Source organism: Pinus tabuliformis, chromosome 3_2 (assembly GCF_031772625.1).
Source record: "Pinus tabuliformis cultivar Carrire ecotype Pingquan chromosome 3_2, CPIR1, whole genome shotgun sequence".
Lineage (NCBI taxonomy): Eukaryota > Viridiplantae > Streptophyta > Pinopsida > Pinales > Pinaceae > Pinus > Pinus tabuliformis.
In genome coordinates, this window is record NC_142302.1 from 827,117,921 (window position 1) to 827,138,193 (window position 20,273).

Consider the following 20,273-nt stretch of genomic DNA (forward strand, 5'->3'; position numbering starts at 1 on the left):
AGTTCCAGTTGATCCATTTCATTCTAATTTTACATTTTTTATGTATTTCATGAAGATTCTCCAAGGGCAGTTCATTTCAGTCATGCATTTCTTTGTTTGTTGAGACTTTGACATCAAACCTAGGAGTAAGAAATCATAACACTTTTTGGACTATTGTAGAATCCTTGATTTTATCACCTATTCCTTTTATGGTGTTTACTGTCTCATCCATTCAAAGAAATAAACTTCCCATGCTCTCATCCTCATTCATCTTTAGATTTTCATATTGTATCTTGTATGTTTGTAGTTTTACATTTTTGACCTTGGTGTCCCCTTCATAACTATTCACAGTTTTATCCCACATTTACTTGGCTATCTCAAACTGCATTACATTAACAAATTATGATGGTGAAAGTCCACCCAAATAATGCACTGATAGCCTTACATTGCTTTCATACATTTTCTTACTAACCTTATCTATTGGAGGAGTTTCTTGGTTCTAATACCCACTCCCTACAACTTGCCAAATTTCCATGTCAAGTGACATCAGATAGGTTTTCATTCTAATTTTTTAGGAGGTAAAATTTGTCCCATTAAATAATCGAGGTATGCTTGAAAATACATCATCTTGACTAGCCATTATGTATAAGATCCTCCTTCCAGAAATTAAGATGTTACTGAAGGAACCTTGCTCTGATACTAATTGTTCAATATAGAGAGGGGGATGAATCAATATTCAAGTATCTCAAAATAAATTTTCACCTAAGTCCTTATTACTTATTTTGTTTATGAATCTAAGAGAAAAACATCAAATAATTAAACATACATAAGAGACACCATATATTCAATGTGGAAGCCCATAAAGGGAGAAAACCACGTAGTTTTTTTCTTTAAAATAATGGTTGCAAGCACCCACCTACTGGGAACACCAATCCCCTCTTTATCTTTGAATTGAATGTTGTTTATGAAAATCTCCTTTGTTTTCTATTCTTCTCCTTATTTGTCCTACCCTATGCCCATATCAACCGTTGTTGTTTCTTAACAAATAACTTTGTTACTACATCCTTTCTATTTCTCTCACACATTCACATGGATCTCATTATGTACAATACTATGCTCACTCTCTCTTCTTCTTTTTGATCTCTTGGTCACTTCACTTTTCTCCACATGAGCAACTTGTTCCATCATTATTTTGTTTTATATATACTTGATCCTTCTTATTACCATGGGTATTAAACCATGGTTTTACCTTTGGAAATTATTTTTAACTATATGAACAAGTGAATCTCCCTTATATCCAGCCTTAATCTTGGCTACCTCCTTGTTCATATCTCTTCACTAATTCAGTGGCACCTAAACCAATTGTTGCGGGTTCCCTGAGTGCTTAATGTTGGCTCCTCAAGACTGATGATGGGAACCACAACCTTAACCTTTACATTAGATTTCGGGTGGTTCGATCATTACTTTTGTCCAACACTATTGTAGCTTGATGGCCAAATGACATATGGACTTAGTCTTTAAGAATTCAAATTATAAGCCCCTTGTAACCTGGGGTGTGACCGTAGACTTAAATACTGCTCACTACTTATCACTCACCACTTTGTCGACACTTGCCTACACTTCCCTACACTTCCTATTTCTTTGACTTCCAATGGTCGATATGCTGATAAGCCCTTGAGTGCTCACTCGCTAACTCCTACAACTAGGGGTTGTGACTACTGCCTTGCTTCTCATTGCTCACTGCCCGAACTTTGAGTCTTTTCTTCTCTCTAGTGGTGATCCAATCGATCGAATGGTCACAAGACACTGCTACACTTAATAAACCTGACTCTGTCTCATGCCTAACCACTCATCACTTTGTTTTTGGATGGTGTTCATCTCCGATGCACATTTCTTGTATTAAGGTGACAACTGATGATCGACAACTTTCAAGCATTTTGTTTCTCCAAAATCAATTAACATTGCAAGGCCTTACAAAAAAACCTCTTGGTGTGAATCACAAGGCCTCCCACATGTGCTCCATGTCATGTTATAAGAGTAATGAAATCCTGTTAGATGACCCTTTTGATATGTACCTGCCACATGTCACTCACCAAACTTCCACTTGACCTATAAAAAATGTTGAATCTACCTGCCACATAAAACCTCCTCAAGTTGTTATGTCATCACTTGAGCCATGCATACCTACCACATGACATCCATGTCAATACCACCTGACATCTATGTGGAGGTGCCACTTATCCTACCACATGAGCCGACCACTGCTTGTCACTCATCATTTTGTTGTGTGTAGTTCAAGTCTCACTCAATAGTCTAATAAATGCCTAGGTGCTAACCACCAAGCTCCTAGTGACCAGAGATTGTGACCAACAACTTTACCACTTCACCACTCACTCCTCATCGCTCTTCCTCCTAAGCTGTTTTTCGATAGTTTGGTGCCAATCTAGTGAGGAAGGGCTTGCACTCGAACCATCATTAGCTAGAACGCTTCCATGGTCATATATTGTCAACCATATTTAACCATAGTCACCCATGGTCAACTATGTCACCAATGTTCAATCCCCATATTCACTTGGTTAAACATGGTCAATCTTCATCAACCATGATTAATGATCATCAAACATGGTTGACCCTCTTTAACTAGTCAACCATAGTCAAGCATAATCAACCATAGTTAACCATGGTTGACACTCATCAACGATATTCAACCACAGTCAATCATCATCAACCATGGTCAACCCTTAACAACCATGGACAACCACCATCAACCATAGCTTGACCTTATTTAACCATAATCAATTATGGTCTACTAATCCTCCCTACGCATGTTGGGTATCAATTAACATAATCATACTCACTATGCACATTGAATATCAATTAACATAACCATACTCCCTACGCACATTGGGTATCAATTAACATAACCATACTCCCTATGCGCATTGGGTATCAATTAACATAACCATATTAATAAAGTGGTTGATATACATTAATTGATATTATTTTCCACTTTTCACATACCGCTTAACACCATAATTTTAAAAAGTAAAAAATAATATTAATAAATATATATTAATCATTTTATTAAGATAATAATATTCTTCAAATACTTTTAATTTTTAAAAATATCTTCAAAAATACAATTTAAATAAAAAATAAATTTATCATCAACTATAGTAAAAATTATAGCGAAAAAAACTTGAATAAAAATTTTAAACTCCACCCAAAAAATCATACGGTGTGAGATACATGGATATGAATGAAGGAGAAATCACAAAAAGAAACTTATCACATATCATAGGGGGAAAACCCAAAAAAATCATAGGGTGTGATATACATGGATATGAATGAATGAGAAATCAGAAAACGAAACTTATCACATATCATACGTGAAAAAGTTGTTAGACAAAACAAAAGTGACTTGATATTGCGTTCTTAGGCATCTAATCCACACAAAAGTGTGAAAAAGTCGCTACACAAAACAAAAGTGACTTGATATTGCATTCCTAGTCATCTAATCGACACAAAAGTGACTTGACTAATCCACACAAGGTAGAACATAGATTCAAGTTGATTTCCAAAAGCTTATCTCGATGGTTGATTTCCAAAATATTATAGATATAACAATAGTCAAATAATTGACCACGGCTATAATCTTTTGATCGTCAAATATTCAGGAAATCAGTCATCAATATAAGGATGTCCTGCCCCTTCAAGTTAGACCACCACAGCAGATTAGAATAGAATGGCCAAGTTTCGATTGTTGTCTTTATTATTATTGTTCTCCTACATCATATTCAATGTAGCCTCTCTTGCACAAGCACAAGCTACAATGCCTCCTCTAAATACCCTCTTACTTTAGGTGAAATCACATTCATTCTTTCATTCATGAATTGTTAGGTAGGAAGGATTGATATTAATTATGCTACTGCTACGTATTTAGAATTGCATGTCATGTAGTTTTTCTTGGACTCCAAATGATGCTCTGGTCTTCATATGCTAACCTTTCGAGGGCTTCAATTAGGAATCGGCCAAGAGTTCTACTCCTTGGTATAACGTATTGAAGGGAATTGTAGACGATGCAGCGGACGCTAGCATTACATATGTCTGGCTTCTGTCGCCCTCACAATCCACCGCCCCTGAAGGTATGTATATGGATTTGGTGGGTTTCATGGTTTTTTTTAGGTAACTTATGCATTGTCCATTCAAAGAGCCTATAAAGCATAATGGAATCATATGGGGTAGATGAGAGTTGTGATGGAAGTTGTGATGATAAAAGCTACAAATTCCAATCGAAATTTGTTTGTGTTTAATTTTGAATTAGGTTATTTTAAAGCGAAGCTCTATGATTTAGACTCATCCAAGTACGAGAGCGAGCAACAAGTAAAGGATGCCGTGAATGTGTTCCACCAAAAGGGAATTACGATTATGGGAAACATCGTGATAAACCATCGGTGTAGGATGAAGCAGGATGATAAAGGATATTGGTGAGTGTTTGAGGGCAGGAAGGGGGATGGGACTCTGGACTGGGGAACCTGGATAGTCACCGTGAATGACCAGCCATATTCGTGTGGCTCCAGCTAGGCGAACATTAGAGGGGACTTCAAGGTAGCCCTGGACGTGGACCACACCAATCCCAAGATATAGCAAAATTTGTCGGAGCGGATGAATTGCTCAAGTCCAATGTCAAATTTGATCGCTGGAGGTTCAACTACGTCAACGGCTATGCGGCAAACCTGGTGGGCGGCTATATACAAAACATCACCCCCAATTTTGCAGTGTTGGAGGTACTACACACCTACATGCGGAAACTTAGTTAGAGCATGGGACTACATGCAAGATTTCATCTGCATGATTTACTCCCTGATTTGCTCCTTCTTTAACTACGCAACTAGCTAGTTCTTTTTCATGATTTACTCCCTGATTTGCTCCTTCTTTAACTCCGCAACTGACTAGTTCTTCTGCATGATTTACTCCCTAATTTCCTCCTCCTTTCACTCCGCAACTAGCTAGTTCTCTCCAGAACTTGTTGTAGGTGTTGAGTCCTCTCATTGATCACCACTATGGTGCATTACCTTGGGATCTTCACCCAGTAATGCTATATCATGAGCATTGTAACCTATTTTCTAATGAATCATTCTTTTGTTCTTTCAATTTTCTTTTAGTGTTTTTGCTCTGCAAAGCTGTGTATTCAACCTTTACTAGCTAGATTCATTTGTGTAGGTTTTCTAACGCATTTACATACTATCAAAGCTTGGAGATCAAAGATCAACAGAAAAATGGAGTTTCCCAAAGCATCAATCCTAACACCGTACAACTATCATGAATGGAAGGACCAAATGGCTACATACCTTCGCCAAAAAGGGTTATATAGGATTACCATGACTACAGAAGTGGAACGTACTTCACCCATAGAGAAATCCAAGTACCTCAACCGCATGGATAAGGCCCACGGATCCATATGCATGTGCATCTCCCCAGAGTTGCAGTTTCATCTATCTACTTGCAATACTCCCAATGAGATTTAGAAAAATGTTGAAGAACTCTACGGGAAACAGGATGAGATGAAAGGAAATCAGCTCGAAGTGGAGTTGTCGTCATTAGATCCACAGAACTATGACAGAATTCAAGACTTCTTCACCAAATATAATGATCTATTGCTGTGACTCAAGAGTTGTGGAATTGAAAAATCCAAGGAGGAGAGTCGCCAAGCTCTCTCTATTATGTCAAAGCTCGGACTAGAATACTCCATCTTTGTGTCTACATTTCATTCAGTAAGGCGCGCAATAGGTAAATCCTACACTATGCCTTCTCTCAAAGAATTCATGGACTCCCTTAATTTTGATCAAGATAAACTCATTGGCATGGGGAAAATCAAACCTCCAGAAGCACATGCACTTGATGTGCATGATGGCAACCACAACAAAAATCATAGATCTGACTCAAATCAAAAAAATCAGTAGCAAAAATACAAGGGAAAAGCGCATTCCCATGAAAAGAAAGAAGGGTACACCAAGCCCTTCAATGACTCCTCTGGCTCCATAAATGAGAAAGGGAAGAAAGGAGACAAATGCACCTACTGTCACCGATGATTCCATCTAGAATCCTCTTGCATGAAGAAACAAATTGACCAAATGGCAGAAATCCTTCAAAAGCACAACCTTGGGGACCACATCCCTCAGGGCGCCAAGAAGAAAACTGAGGATCCACTACAAGGGAAAGGTAAAAATTTTCATGCTTTAGTTGCAATTAATTCTTCCCCTGATGCATGGACTATAGATTCTGGTGCATCACATCATATGGCTGCTACAAAGGAAGTCTATTCCTCTTTGGATGCATGCAAAGGACCTCCCATCCTCATGGAAGATGACTTACCTATTGAGGTCACCGGAAAAGGTAGAGTGAAATTTTTACACGGAAGCTTTGAAGATGTGCTTCATGTTCCAAAACTTTCGGTAAACCTGCTTTCAGTTTATCAGATCACTCATTCCAGCACTGGAAAGAGAGTGGAATTCACTCCAGATCTAGTGGACATATATGACCTACATAGTAGCTCCAAAATTGCAACTGGTGAGGTAAACAATGGAGCCAGACTGTATACATTTTCTAAATTTATTGAATCTGAATCCTCCTTATTGCTTACACATGCTGATGAAAGTAGTAGGCTTTGGCACGAGAGGTTTGGTCACTTAAATTATAGGTATATGCAGTAGCTAAGCAAGCATGGGATGGTGGAAGGCTTGCCAAATATCAGTTTCTCCAAAGGAATTTGTGAAGGGTGTGTCCTTGTCGAACATCCTAGAGAAAAGTTTGACACCAGCAAGACTCACAGAGCATCCTCTCCTCTAGATCTGATCCATAGTGATCTCATGGGGCCTTTTCCTCATCCTTTCATCAACAAAGCACGGTATGTGCTTACATTTATTGATGATTTCTCATGGTATACTTGGGTGTATCTTCTCAGGGACAAATCTGAAGTTTTTGCGCACTTTGAAGATTTCAAATCACTAGTTGAGACACAGTCAGAGAGAAAGATCAAAGCCCTCTATACAGACAATGGGGGGGAATATGTTAACACAACAGTTCAAAACCTTTGCCTTGAGTCCAGCATACAGTTGCAGTACATAGTTCCATACACTCCGCAGCAGAACGAAGTTGCTAAGAGAAAGAACCGATCTCTCAAAGAGATGGCTTCTGGCATGTTGCATGCTAAGTCACTTCCTCACAAGCTATGGGCTAAAGCACTTAATTGTGCTAAGTACATCCAGAATATATCTCCTCATAGGTCTGTCAAGGATTAGACCCCCTTTGAGGCTTGGAGAGGCAGTAAACCAGAGGTCACCCACTTTCGTGTTTTCGACTCCCAAGCATGGGCCAGGATCCCCTCTGAAAAGAGGAAAGCTCTTGATCCACAGAGCTTTGAGTGCATCTTTGTTGGATACCCGGATGGTGTGAAGGGATAACGACTCCTGATTTCCTCTACAGACAAGCTCATCATTGAGAAAAGTGTCAAATTTGAGGAAAGTCTCTCACATGCACCTCAATTGCAGCATGTAGAAACCTTTTATCTACTTCATGTTAAAGATGATGACTCAATACACTCAGATGTAGATACAGAGCATGCAGATGCCGCGGTAGAGCATGCAGATGCAGAGATAGAGTCTTTAGATACAAATCCAATGCATGCATATGATGATCCACATCCAAGCCCAGATCAGGCTTCCAATAGTGAATCAACTTCCCCTGTCATAAATCAGAGAACAAGGAGCTTACGTGAGATGTATGCAAAAGACCACCCAGCTACTGGAAATGGTCTTGTGGGGGATAATTCTGATCCGCGGAAGACTAGCTCGGAGTTTATTAAGCCTCCTCTTGCCCTCACTACACTGAACCAACACCATCCTTGCATTGTCATTTGGTTCAGTCTTTTGATCCACAGTCTTATGCTGAGGCTGTTGGGCATCCATATTGGGAGTCTGCCATGGAGGAGGAGTATAACTCCCTCCTCGAGAACCAGACCTGGGATTTGGTCCCCGTTCCTTCAGGAAGGAAACTTGTCCGATGCAAATGGGTCTATAGGACGAAGAGTGCTGCAAATGGGCAAATCACCAGATAGAAAGCTAGGCTAGTAGCCAAAGGCTTCTAGCAAGTGCATGACATTGATTATGATGAGACCTTTTCTCCAGTAGCAAAGATGGATTCCATACACCTTGCACTTGCCATTGTGGTTGCCCAAGGGTAGGAAGTACATCAGATGGATGTGAAGAATGTTTTTCTTCATGAAGATCTATCTGAGGAAATCTACATGGAGCAGCCACATTGTTTCATTCAGGATTCATCTTTGGTCTGCAGACTGAGGAAATCTCTCTACGGCCTTAAGCAAGCCCCAAGAGCTTGGTATGAAAAGATGGATTCTTTTCTCTTATCACAAAACTTTGAAAGATGAAAGTCTGATCCGAATGTTTACATGCTCAGGATACATGATTCTCTTCTTATCTTAGTTTTGTATGTGGATGATCTCCTAATCACCAACAACTCGGCTTCAGCCATTGCTGCAATCAAGAGGGCCTTGCATGATGAGTTCTTGATGACGGACATGGTTCCATCACACTTCTTTCTTGGTCTTGAGATCAGCCAGGATGCCACATGCATCAAACTCTCTCAAGCTAAGTATGCACAGGATCTCCTCGAGAGATTTCACATGACTGACTGCAAGCCAGCACCGACTCCTTTTCTGTCTGGGGTCTGCTTTCAGGATGGAGGTGACACTCCATTAATTGACAGTACTCTCTACCGACAGCTAGTGGGGAGCTTATTGTACCTCACCCACTGTAGACCAGATCTCTCATATGCAGTCTCATATGCAGTAGGGGTAGTTTCCAGATACATGCAGGAGCTGCATGAGCTACACTGGAATGCTGCCAAGCACATCCTCCGATATGTGCGGGGCACCATCACCTTCGGGATTCACTATGTAGCAGGCACTACATTGAATCTCCTTAGCTTCACTGATTCTGATTGGGTGGGCAACAACATTGATCGCAAGTCCACCTCCGGATATTCACTCAGTCTAGGGTCTGGCCCTATCTGTTGGTCGAGCAAGAAGCAGGCTGCTATTTCTCTCTCTTCAGCCGAGGCCGAGTACAGAGGAGTAGTCAACATCACCATTCAGGCTCTATGGCTACAACACTTCCTCGTTGACTTGAGCATCTAGTTCCACCAGCCCATTGTCATCTGGTGTGACAACCAGAGCACTCTCAAATTTTGCAGGGATCCAGTACAACAACAGCGGACGAAGCACATAGAGATCCATATGCACTACATTAGAGACTTAGTACATGATTGGGTCATTGATTTGCAGTTCTGTCCTTCAGCAGAACAGACTGCAGACAGCTTCACCAAGACATTCACTGAGCAGAAGTTTCGCTCCCTGCGTGATCATCTTGGATTGAAGGACACAGTTGCTTAGCAGCTGTCTTTTCTTCCTCTTTTCTTTTGATTACATTATATTTTGAGGGGGGGTTTTTCCCACGAGGTTTTCCCTCTTTCCTCAATTTTAGTATAAGTTGCACTATATTTTGGTGACCTTTGACCTTAGTTGCTAGGGCCCATTTTCTATTTTTCCCCAGAGTGGTGTTCAGCGAGGGTGTTGGAGGTACTACACACCTACATGTGGACACTTAGTTAGAGCATGGGACTACATGCAAGATTCCTTCTGCATGATTTACTCCTTGATTTGCTCCTTCTTTAACTCCGCAACTGGCTAGTTCTTCTGCATGATTTACTCCTTGATTTGCTCCTCCTTTCACTCCGCACTGGCTAGTTCTCTCCGGAACTTGTTGTAGGTGTTGAGTCCTCTCATTGATCACCACTATGGTGCATTACCTTGGGATCTTCACCCATTAATGCTATATCATGAGCATTCTAACCTATTTTCTAATGAATCATTCTTTTGTTCTTTTGATTTTCTTTTAGTGTTTTTGCTCTGCAAAGCTGTGTGTTCAATCTTTACTACTTAGATTCATATGTGCAGGGTTTCTAACACATTTACACGCAGTTGGGAGATGTGGGACAAAGATAGCCTAAGAGTGGTGTATTGGGTGCACTGAACGGTTGACAGCGCCTTCGTTTTCGATTTTCCTACCAAAGGGATCCTGCCAGAGGCATTTCAATTCAATGACCTCTCGCGCCTAAAGGATTCCCGACGGAAAACCCGCTGGCATGATCGGCCTGTTGCCCTAGAAGGCAGTCACCTTCATTGAAAATCACAACACTGCGCCCCCCGAAAGAACATGTGGCCCTTCCCCACTGATAAACTGGCACAGGCCTACAACTACATTCTAACTCACCCCGGCATTCCGACCATCGTAATAATCTTCTATACTCTTTTCTTGCATTATTTGCGACCAATTAAGGTGGATATCTAGTTTAGTTAAATATTGATAACGTTGTTTTTTAATGTGCAGTTTTATGATCGTTTGGTGAACGGGTTGAAAAATGAAATTAAAAAGCTGACTGCCATACGCAAGAGAAATAACATAAATGCTAACAGCAATTGCAGAATTATAACTGCGGAGAGCGACCTGTACATGGCAGCCATTGACGAAAAGATTGTGATGAAGATCGAGCCGAGGTATGATGTAGGAAATTTCAACCCGCCTTCTCCAGACTTCCGCATCGTTGCTGCTGGGTTCGACTATTGCGAGTGGGAAAAGAAAAGCTCCTCCGCTCACTGACGTCCATCGATAGCCAAGCAGCAAAAGTATCTATTTGCATAACGATGAATCGAATAATGCCATGTCTAGTTGTTAAATGTTTGACAAATTTCCAAATAAATATCATATTTTGCCGGTACTTTTATTAACACTATTCACGCGTCGATAACCTGTTATCATCTTTTGCTCACTCATTATGAATATCGAAAATACTTAAATTTTAAACTCACCGAAAGATGCGGTATACGGATTAATATTCTCTATTTTATTAGATATGTATTTTCAATTTTACAAGTTTATGAAAAATAATATTAATATACATTATTTTATTTTAATAAATAACTTTTTATACATTAAAAAGATAATTTTAATTTTTAATAAATGTTTCTAAAATTGAAAATGTGTATGCGTTAAGCTTTAATGAAAAGTAATGTTATTATCATTTCATAGAACTTTCAAATCATATTAAAAATTATTTATTATCCGTGGTACATGCTAGGTTATAATGTATTCAAAAATAAGTTGAACGTTCAATTAAATTTATGTTTACCAATTTTTTTTGAAAAACATATATAGTGAACATTAGAACTTATAAATATTTTACTTTTTACAATTATTAAATTAAATTTATCTCATTTCCGATTGGTGCAAAAGAGAGGGATTCTTATTTAGCAATCATTACTTCAAATTCTTCATTAAATAATGACACCTCATTTAGACCATGTACAAAATGATAAGTAAAATTATATTTATTGAATCTGCAATGTGGAGGCACTTAATCTTCATCGCCATCATTCGAACCCAGCATCGAGATGGATTTCAATGTTTTGAGGTAATGAATTTGCTAATTAAATGTTTTTCGGCGCCTCTATTCTCCATCACAGTGTTAATGTTTTCGAGATAATCAATTCACTCATGCTCCTCGATGGTAGCCCATAGGATAGTCTTATGGCGATGCCTGCAATACAGATCGCCCATTTTAGATTATCTTTATTGTGAATCAGGTTCCAGCATCGAGATGGATTTCAGCTGCAATCTGTCCTTTTGGATAATCTGTGATTAAATGCATATAAGAATTTATACCCTTCTTAATGGAAAGAAATCGCTAGAAGAACAGAGGTAGATCAGTAAAGAACTAGAACTCCTGTAGTAGGTAGCAGAGGTAACTGAACTGACATTGACCGATATCACTAGAAAATAGAGGTAGCAGGAACTTGAAAGACCATTTGTAGCATCTTCACAACTGATTGAAGGTATGGCTTCCTACAATATTTGTGCCTTTGTTTTTCTCTTTGGTTTTCTTGTTTCCTCTCTGGTTTTCTTTTGTTCAATTTTTTTATTGTAACTTTCTTTCCCCTGTTTACAATTTCTTTCCTCTGTGTTGTTATGTTTGTTGTTCAGTTATATTATCCAATAACTCACTCCCACCACTAGCGTTGTGGAATGCGTAAATTACTTATTTGTAATTAAACACTAGGGCTATAAAATGCACATCGGTTATCTGCAATTAGGGTTTTTCTCACCATAGACAATTTCATAAAAACAATATGATGGTATATTAAATGTTCCAACTAATTTTAGAAATGTTGAGCCGTAAGAAACAATGAAAATCTATGCGCAATAATGAAATCATTACTTGGGCATTTAAAGTATTGATGCAGGAGACATTTAAAATTAGATTTAGTTAAGAGTTTCTTGCTCGTGTGTTTTGCTGCATTGTTCGTTCTATCAAGAGTCTTAGGCATCCTGTTCTTCAATGTTTCTCTGCTTTCTGTGTATCGGTGGTTTTTCTCTCTCGGTATGTAACCTAGCTTCTCCTGAAAATAGTTGCAAGAGATTCAAATCGGAATTAGGTATGTACCTAGCTTCTCTTGAAATTTGTTGCAACAGATTCAAATTAGAATTAGTTTTTTTTCCTTGACACTATAAATACTGTCAATTTCTCTTTTTAATCCTTTTTTTCCCATTATATCTTCTTGGCACTATTTTCTCAGTTAGGTATTCTTTCAAACCTCTTTCTTTACTTTTCATTTGTTAAAGAGAATGCCCCTTTTAGGAGTTTTTGTTGTTGTTATTGCTAGCTTGTCTCCTCCAGTTCTGTTAACATATATTGGACATTTGTCAACATTAATATCTTTTAATTTTCTATTATGCTTAACCTATGCTTTGAGACATGATCTACTGATTTTCTTTGGCATAGCTGCCAGGTTCGATTCTCGAGGGGTAGCTATTTCAACATAATTGCCTAAGTCATGCACTTGGCCTCATCCCCTTGAAGCTAATGCATAATGGCAATGGGCGTCTGTCCCTCTAGCTCAGTCTCCTCCTTTGGGATCAAAGTTATGGGAGGCTTGCTAACATCTTTAGATATTCATCAATTCCAAGAACTTGTTAAGTTTATTTTGAAACCAATGGATACTTGTATTTGAAGGTAGATGACGAACGGTAGAAGAATGACTCGACTCTATATCTCCACAATTTATCTTTCAAAATATATATATATATATATATATATATATATATATATATATATATATATATATATATATATATATATATATATATATATATATATATATATATCCTCACCCCTTGGATAAGCTATGTAATATCGTAGTTGCTTGGTGGGATTACTGTAGAAGCACATCTTGAAGCACTTATGTCCACAAATGTTGGGTTGTCAATAGAAAGGTAAACTTTGATAGAACTTGTCTCTGACATGCTCATCAATGATCAGAATTTATTCTCATTCTTAGATAGAGTGGGATTGTGATTGTTTCAGGGAAATCATGTGTGGAGGTTCTCATTTCAATTTTTAAATCTGTGAAGCAAAGAATATGCCTTTGGATTCTAGCAGTGTTTTCCTCATTTCAATTTTTAAATCTGTGAAGCAAAAAATATGCCTTTGGATTCTAGCAGTGTTTTCAACCAATCTAGCTTCACTTTGCAAAATCTAGTTATCCAAATGAGCAGAGTCTGAAGTATGTGTGTGTCTTTACTTTACATAATTTTTTTTCTCACATGTTTTATGCTCTACATTAAGTGCTAGCTATTCTCAATCGCTTTTATAATCAAACCGGGTCTACACAATTTTTTGGGGCACAATTTAGAACCTTGGTAGTTGGGCTTGTCAGTTCAAACCTGTATGTGCTCTTCAAAGAGTGTTGGAACTAGGAATTTATGTTCCCAATTTACTTTGGGTTAGATTTATTCTCATCCCTTGGATAAGCTATGTAATATCGTAATTGCTTGGTGGGTTTACTGTAGAAGCACTTACGTCCACAAATGTTCGGTTGTTGGACATTTTAGAAATGATGACAAAGGTTTGCATATTTTGTGGTAGAATCATAATAAATCCAATTTTGTTTGACCTTTCAGTTTCTCACCTACGAACCAAAAAAATACTTCCAGGCTCTGTCTATATTGTTTTGTTGCATGCAGCTTTTTATTGTGGACTACTGATGAAGGAGAATTTCCATTTAGTAGAAATAGAGTGCCTTTGCAATCTTAATAAGATTTATTGTGTTTATATGTGCACCTACATCTGTCTATGCAACTTTTAGTAAGTAAGAATAATGACAATAGGGAAGGAAAATTCTTATTTCTTTGTATTACTTTCACTAGAAAACAAATCTTTCTGTACCTAGTTTAAAATTGTAAAATGTAAAATATGTCATAGGAACTGGGTATCCTACTATTATTTTGCACAGAAATACTCACACAAATTAACTTAAAGAAAAAACAGAGGTAGGCAACGAAATAAAAAATACTCTCCAAGTCACTTATAAGTTGAGCTTTAAGAAAACCCAAGTTACAACTTACTAGTAAGCCTAACATAAAACAGAGGAAAGCCAACCAAGAAAACACACTACACTTAAATTTTTTTATCCTACTTATTTGATATATTTAAGCTTCTTTCCAGTAACAGAATTTAATCATTTGTTTAAACTTTCTCAAAATGTATTGAATACCTTATGCAAATTTATTATGCAATACTCAATGAGTATCTTGTGCAGATTTATTGTCATAAGAAAAATGAAAATTGATTTGTGTTTAGAACTTGCACTCGTCAATCTTAGTGGTTCGTTTTTGGAACTTACTAGGTGATTGGAGTATTGAACTCACAACATAGTGGAGTTCACAGTGAGGGAAGTCACCAGAAAAATAGAGGTAGTAGGAAATGATTGCAAAAGAACATTCATAGCATCTGTGCAACTGATTGAAGGTATGGATTCTTGCAATATTTGTACTTTTGTCTTCTCTCTGGTTTCCTTCTGTGCAATTTCCTCATTGTAATTTATTTCTTCTGTGTTTTTGTGTGCATTTTACAATTTAAGATGGCTACATCTCACGCTATCAATGTTTATACATCTATTTAAGTTATTTCACTAGATTTTAGTTTACATCTATTTAAGTTATTTCACTAGATTTTAGTTTTCTTTTGGTTAGCAATGGATATTATCATTCAATGGCAAGAAGAGATGGTAGGAATATTGTAGTTCCAGTTTCCGTCTCCCTCCTTTCATTCTAGATGATTATTGTGGCAAAGATTGCTTCTCTATTGTAAATGGTCTACGTTTCACTACTGTCTAACCAATATCACCTTAATTTATCTTCCCACTCTTCGAGATTGTCCAAAATCGATACATAGGCATCCCTACAAATGATTTCTCTTCTATCACCTATGGTGCGCAACAACAAAAGGGATTGTTGATCCAAGTCTTACAATCGGATATAATATCATGATGATATGTTCTAGTCAAGTTGAAAATAAATATAACCAATAGAACAAAACACGAAATCACCAAGAATATATCTATACTCATGGCCTACACATTATGTGTAATGATGTTTTTACAAAGTCTTGCTTTAGGCGAATTAGAACCATCTCACTTAACTTCTATTTCTTGTCAACAACATCATTTCTCTTCTTCATAGTTTGCTAACGTACATGGCTTTTGTGATTTTCTCATCATCTTCCTTTCTTTAGGTTCCTTCATGCTTTCGTTGTATGCCATAAGCTATTGGTTCGACATATAGAAACTTATATGGCAACTTCATTGTTTTCTTTTGTAGAGTCTTCTTGAAAATACATGGGAGTAAGAATGTCAAGTTAGTTGCATGTTCTATTCCACTTTGCTCTTGCTTTTGCTTCATTGCAAATACAACTTCCCTGTCTTGTTCCAAATTCGCCACTCTAGAAACAACAAGACACTTGCATCTAGCTACCCAATTTCAACAAAAAAATTCACGAAATAACAATATAAACATGTGTGAAACAATTGATGTTGATAATTACAAACCAAGAAAACAATGTGACAATGATGTGACTATTGATGATGTCTTGGACACCAACAACCTTTTTAGACTCAAAGCATTTTCATATAGTGCAAGCGATTGTCTTTTCAATGCAATTGAAGTCCTTTTGCATTTTTGATATACGTCCATTGAATTGTGAAATGGCACAATAGATCACTTCCTGATGTGCCTTGAACAAGGTGACATAGAAGAACTGGAATCATTCAATTATGAACTAGCACATGATGTCATGTATCAGCTTCATTGAATTTGTGACATCGAAACGTATTTGCGAAGAATGCGTCTTCTCGCTTGAAATGGTCATAAATGGTTGAATTTATCAATAGGAATTTGGTCATTAAAAAGGAAGAAGAAGGTATTTTCTATTCAATTCAGAAAAACGACAAATCCATTGCACATATTTTTCCATGATGAAAACCCATATAATGGGCACTATGAACCATTGTTGTACAAAAAAATAGCTCAATCAATTGTAATATGCAATCAATACCTTTCTCATCCCTGCAAAGATCTACAAACCTATTGGGAAATAATTAATGATAAAATGCAATACCATAGATTGTATGAAGCAACAAACACTAAATGCATTTGTGGAGATAGCATGTTCTTTGCACTTTGTGATTTGATTTCACCTGACTTTGATGTAGATTCCTTAAGACTTTATATTGTGCAGTCATTCTGCAATTCAATCATGTGTAATGAAAACACTGCATTGCATTGTCTACAAAATATCTATTAAAAGATGTCATAAAATTTCAAAAAAAAGTTGAAAATTGGCAAACATACCTTATCAATATGGCAATGCCATTTGAAAAATGTGGAATAGAAGGCAAAGCATTTTTTTTGCAATGGGAAGCAATACTATTCAAAGTAAACATACATGAAAGGTCGTCTGTAACTAGGAGCATTGTTAATTACTACCAATGCACCAACTTCCCAAGTCAAGCATACAATATAGTGTCATTTGAAATAGATGAATTCCACAACCATTACACACCTCTATCAATAGACGGACATAACAATAGAAGCAATGTACATTTTCAAATTCTTCCAATAGAAACAACATCATTACACATGCAACATCGACTTATGTCAAAAAATGCAAATGTGCATGAAGAGAAATTGCAATATCATATTACCAAATGAAAAAAGATAGAAATAATAGGGTCAATGTACGTATACTAAAACAACTATCACGGTTACAGACAAAAAATAATAAAAATTTGTGCAAACAAAAATCACAGAATAAAAATAATTGCTTATCCAAGAAAAACCCTATAACAATTTACCTAGCCAACATAGAGGACACACCTAAGCAAAAATGTCCAATATGTAAACAATTGCAGTTTCACAAGAATATGGAGAGGATTGGAAAAGACTTCGAACAAATATATCTAAATTTATCTAGAAAACATAGAAATATGGCCAACAAAGTAATTTGGAAAGTTTGCAAAACAGCACTTCGAAATGGAAAATTGCCACAATTTGTTGTACGTGAGAACATCAGGTGAAACAAACCATTGCCAACTATAACCACACTCTCAGAACTTGAAGAATGTCTTGTAGCATTAATAATTTCATTTGCACAAATAAGACAATGGGGCCACAAACGATAACAGATGGGTTTAACAGGATCGATCATCAATGTTCCTGCCCAAATAGACATTTTTCAAACTACACTGTCACAATCTATGGAAAACACAACAACAGTTGTTGTTGTGTTGAAAAGACGATTGGAATATAAAAATGCATTTCAAACAGGAAAATTTCGTGTGCAGATTTTCATGACATCATTGAAGGAACTATGCACTCGACACCTTTATATAGTTGAAAACATACACATAAATAAAAATTGGGATAGCATCCTAAAACCAACTACCTCAAACACTCCAACTGAAAATAGTGACATTGAAGACAAAGATCAAACAAGTAGTGATTCAGAAAATGAAATGGCAACTGAAACATTGGTGCACGGATACATGGGATCTCATTTCATCCATGATTTACAAGACAACTCATCGAACTTGCCCCAGCTAAAGGCCAACATCCCCTTGGAATCTTCAGAGACAAATATGCAGAAGAAATGAACTTTCCAACCCTCTATTTTGGAGACCCATGTGATGGTGACAGTGTAGAAATATTCCGCTACCAAAAAATTGCACATTGGGAGTTAATGCACCATAGTGGTGACTTTTCTTACCACACAACAAATTTGTTTTTCAAAATGTTGTGAATAATAATTGAAAAATTCCTTGCATGCATTTCAATAAGAATCAAAAAAGCAAAATTAAAAGGGAGAAAGTTACTAGCAAACAACATTAAATATAAACCAAACTTGGACAATATTCTTAAAAGTGACATTGGTTACATTGATTTTAAGAACATAAGAATTTCTCCTGATTACCTACAACAAATAAAGAAAAATACATTTTCCATGATATGTCAACAAGGCCCTCCAACATTCTTCGTCACATTTACAAGTGTTGAACATTGATGGGATCCATTGGTCAATACATTGACCAAATTACATAGCAAGAGGAAAAAAAGAAAACATATTGAAACAATAGAAGACTATAACATAGACTATCTCATAAGAAAGAATCCAGTAACTTGTACTCATTATTATAGGCATAGAATTAATGCCTTAAAAAAATTATAGTTGAAGAAAAAACATTCTTTGGAGAGATAGTTGATTACTACTTTGTAACTGAATTTCAAAATAGAGGAAGTGAACATGAACATGGATTATTATGGATAAAAAATGCACCAATATAGGGAGTCAATAGTAATTCTGACATTGAAAACTTTGCTGACAATTACTTGACTTGTAGCACAAATCACCTTGATCAAGAGCTTGCAAAAATACATGAACACCACCATACAAGAAGTTGCAAAAAGAGGAAAAAATCACATTGCAGATACAACTTCCCAATGCCATTGATGAGAAGCACAAAAGTTCTTGAACCAATTGCATTGGTGGATGAGACATTAAATGAAAAGGAAAAATTCATATATAACATCTTGGAAAAGAAAGAATATAATAACAGCAACACATTTGACGAGTTTTTGGGTGAATTGCATGTAACTGAAATTGATTACATCTTGGCAATATAAAGTACATTGAAGCAACCAATGATTTTATTGCAACGAAAACCCTCACACACTTGGAATAATAGCTTTGCCACAAATATGCCAAAGCTATGGAATGCAAATATTGATGCCCAATTTGTCCTTAATGCATATGCAACTGCATCATATTGCACTTTTTACATGACAAAAGTCGACAAATCAATGACAAATGCATTTAAAAGGATAAGAAGAGAACGTGAAAAGAGCAAGCCAAATGTTATTGAAATGATAAGCTTATTGGGCAATGCTTTTCTTAATCTCCAACAGATCTCAGCTCAACAAGCAGTCCATATAACACTTTCTCTTCCATTGAATCATGGCTCACAAGAATGCATATTCATAAACATAGCGCCAATGGGCAAACGTACGTTTATCCTCAACCCATCATTCCTGCTAAAACAAGAAGATGACAACTCAGAAAATGTCATGTTTAGTTCCATTATTGATTATCATATCAATTGACCTAATGCTATTAAACATATATGCCTTGTTGAATTTTCTTCAATGTAAAACAAAAATGGCACACCCATTTCGAAAAGAAAAAAACCAAAAGTCCTATGATTTGTGAAATACAAAAAACACATTGACTATGAAAAATGTTGTAGAGAAAAGCTTCTACTATATGTGCCATTTGAAAAAAGTGAAAGTACATTGATAAAAAACTTGCTATCATGGGAAGCTGCTTATATCTTACATGACAACAAAATAAAAACAAATGAGTCCAATTTGTTATAGACATTTTTGTGCCTCGCGACATGGAGCATGAAATGTCAATAATTACAGGGATCCTCAGTCCCTAAACATGTTGTTCTTACCCCTAAAAGAACAAGGTCATCAAACAACAGCACTTCCAATCAGTTCTCCACCTGAAAACACTTCAAAACAGGCTAATTTTGGATCATGTCAGCTGCTCCACTGAGCAACTGCGCTGAATGTCAATTGCTCCTCTTTGTACCTGCGCTGGAAGTCAAATCTAACGAAGGCTACCTGCGCTGGGCGAGATTGGCCAAGTGGCACAGTCATTCTGCAAGGTGTCAACTGCTCAGGAAGCTTCCAAACTGACACTTGGTTCATGAGATTCGCCCTGTGATGAGTAAGAGGTACTTGATCACCATGTGTAAGCAAGGATCT

At 37.0% G+C, this 20,273-nt stretch overlaps 1 pseudogene; it reads left to right on the forward strand.

The window, feature by feature from the left end:
* Positions 1-3,724: 3,724 nt before the first annotated feature.
* On the forward strand, positions 3,725-10,715 carry LOC149183220 (alpha-amylase isozyme 3D-like; annotated as a pseudogene).
* The last annotated feature ends 9,558 nt before the right edge of the window (positions 10,716-20,273 follow it).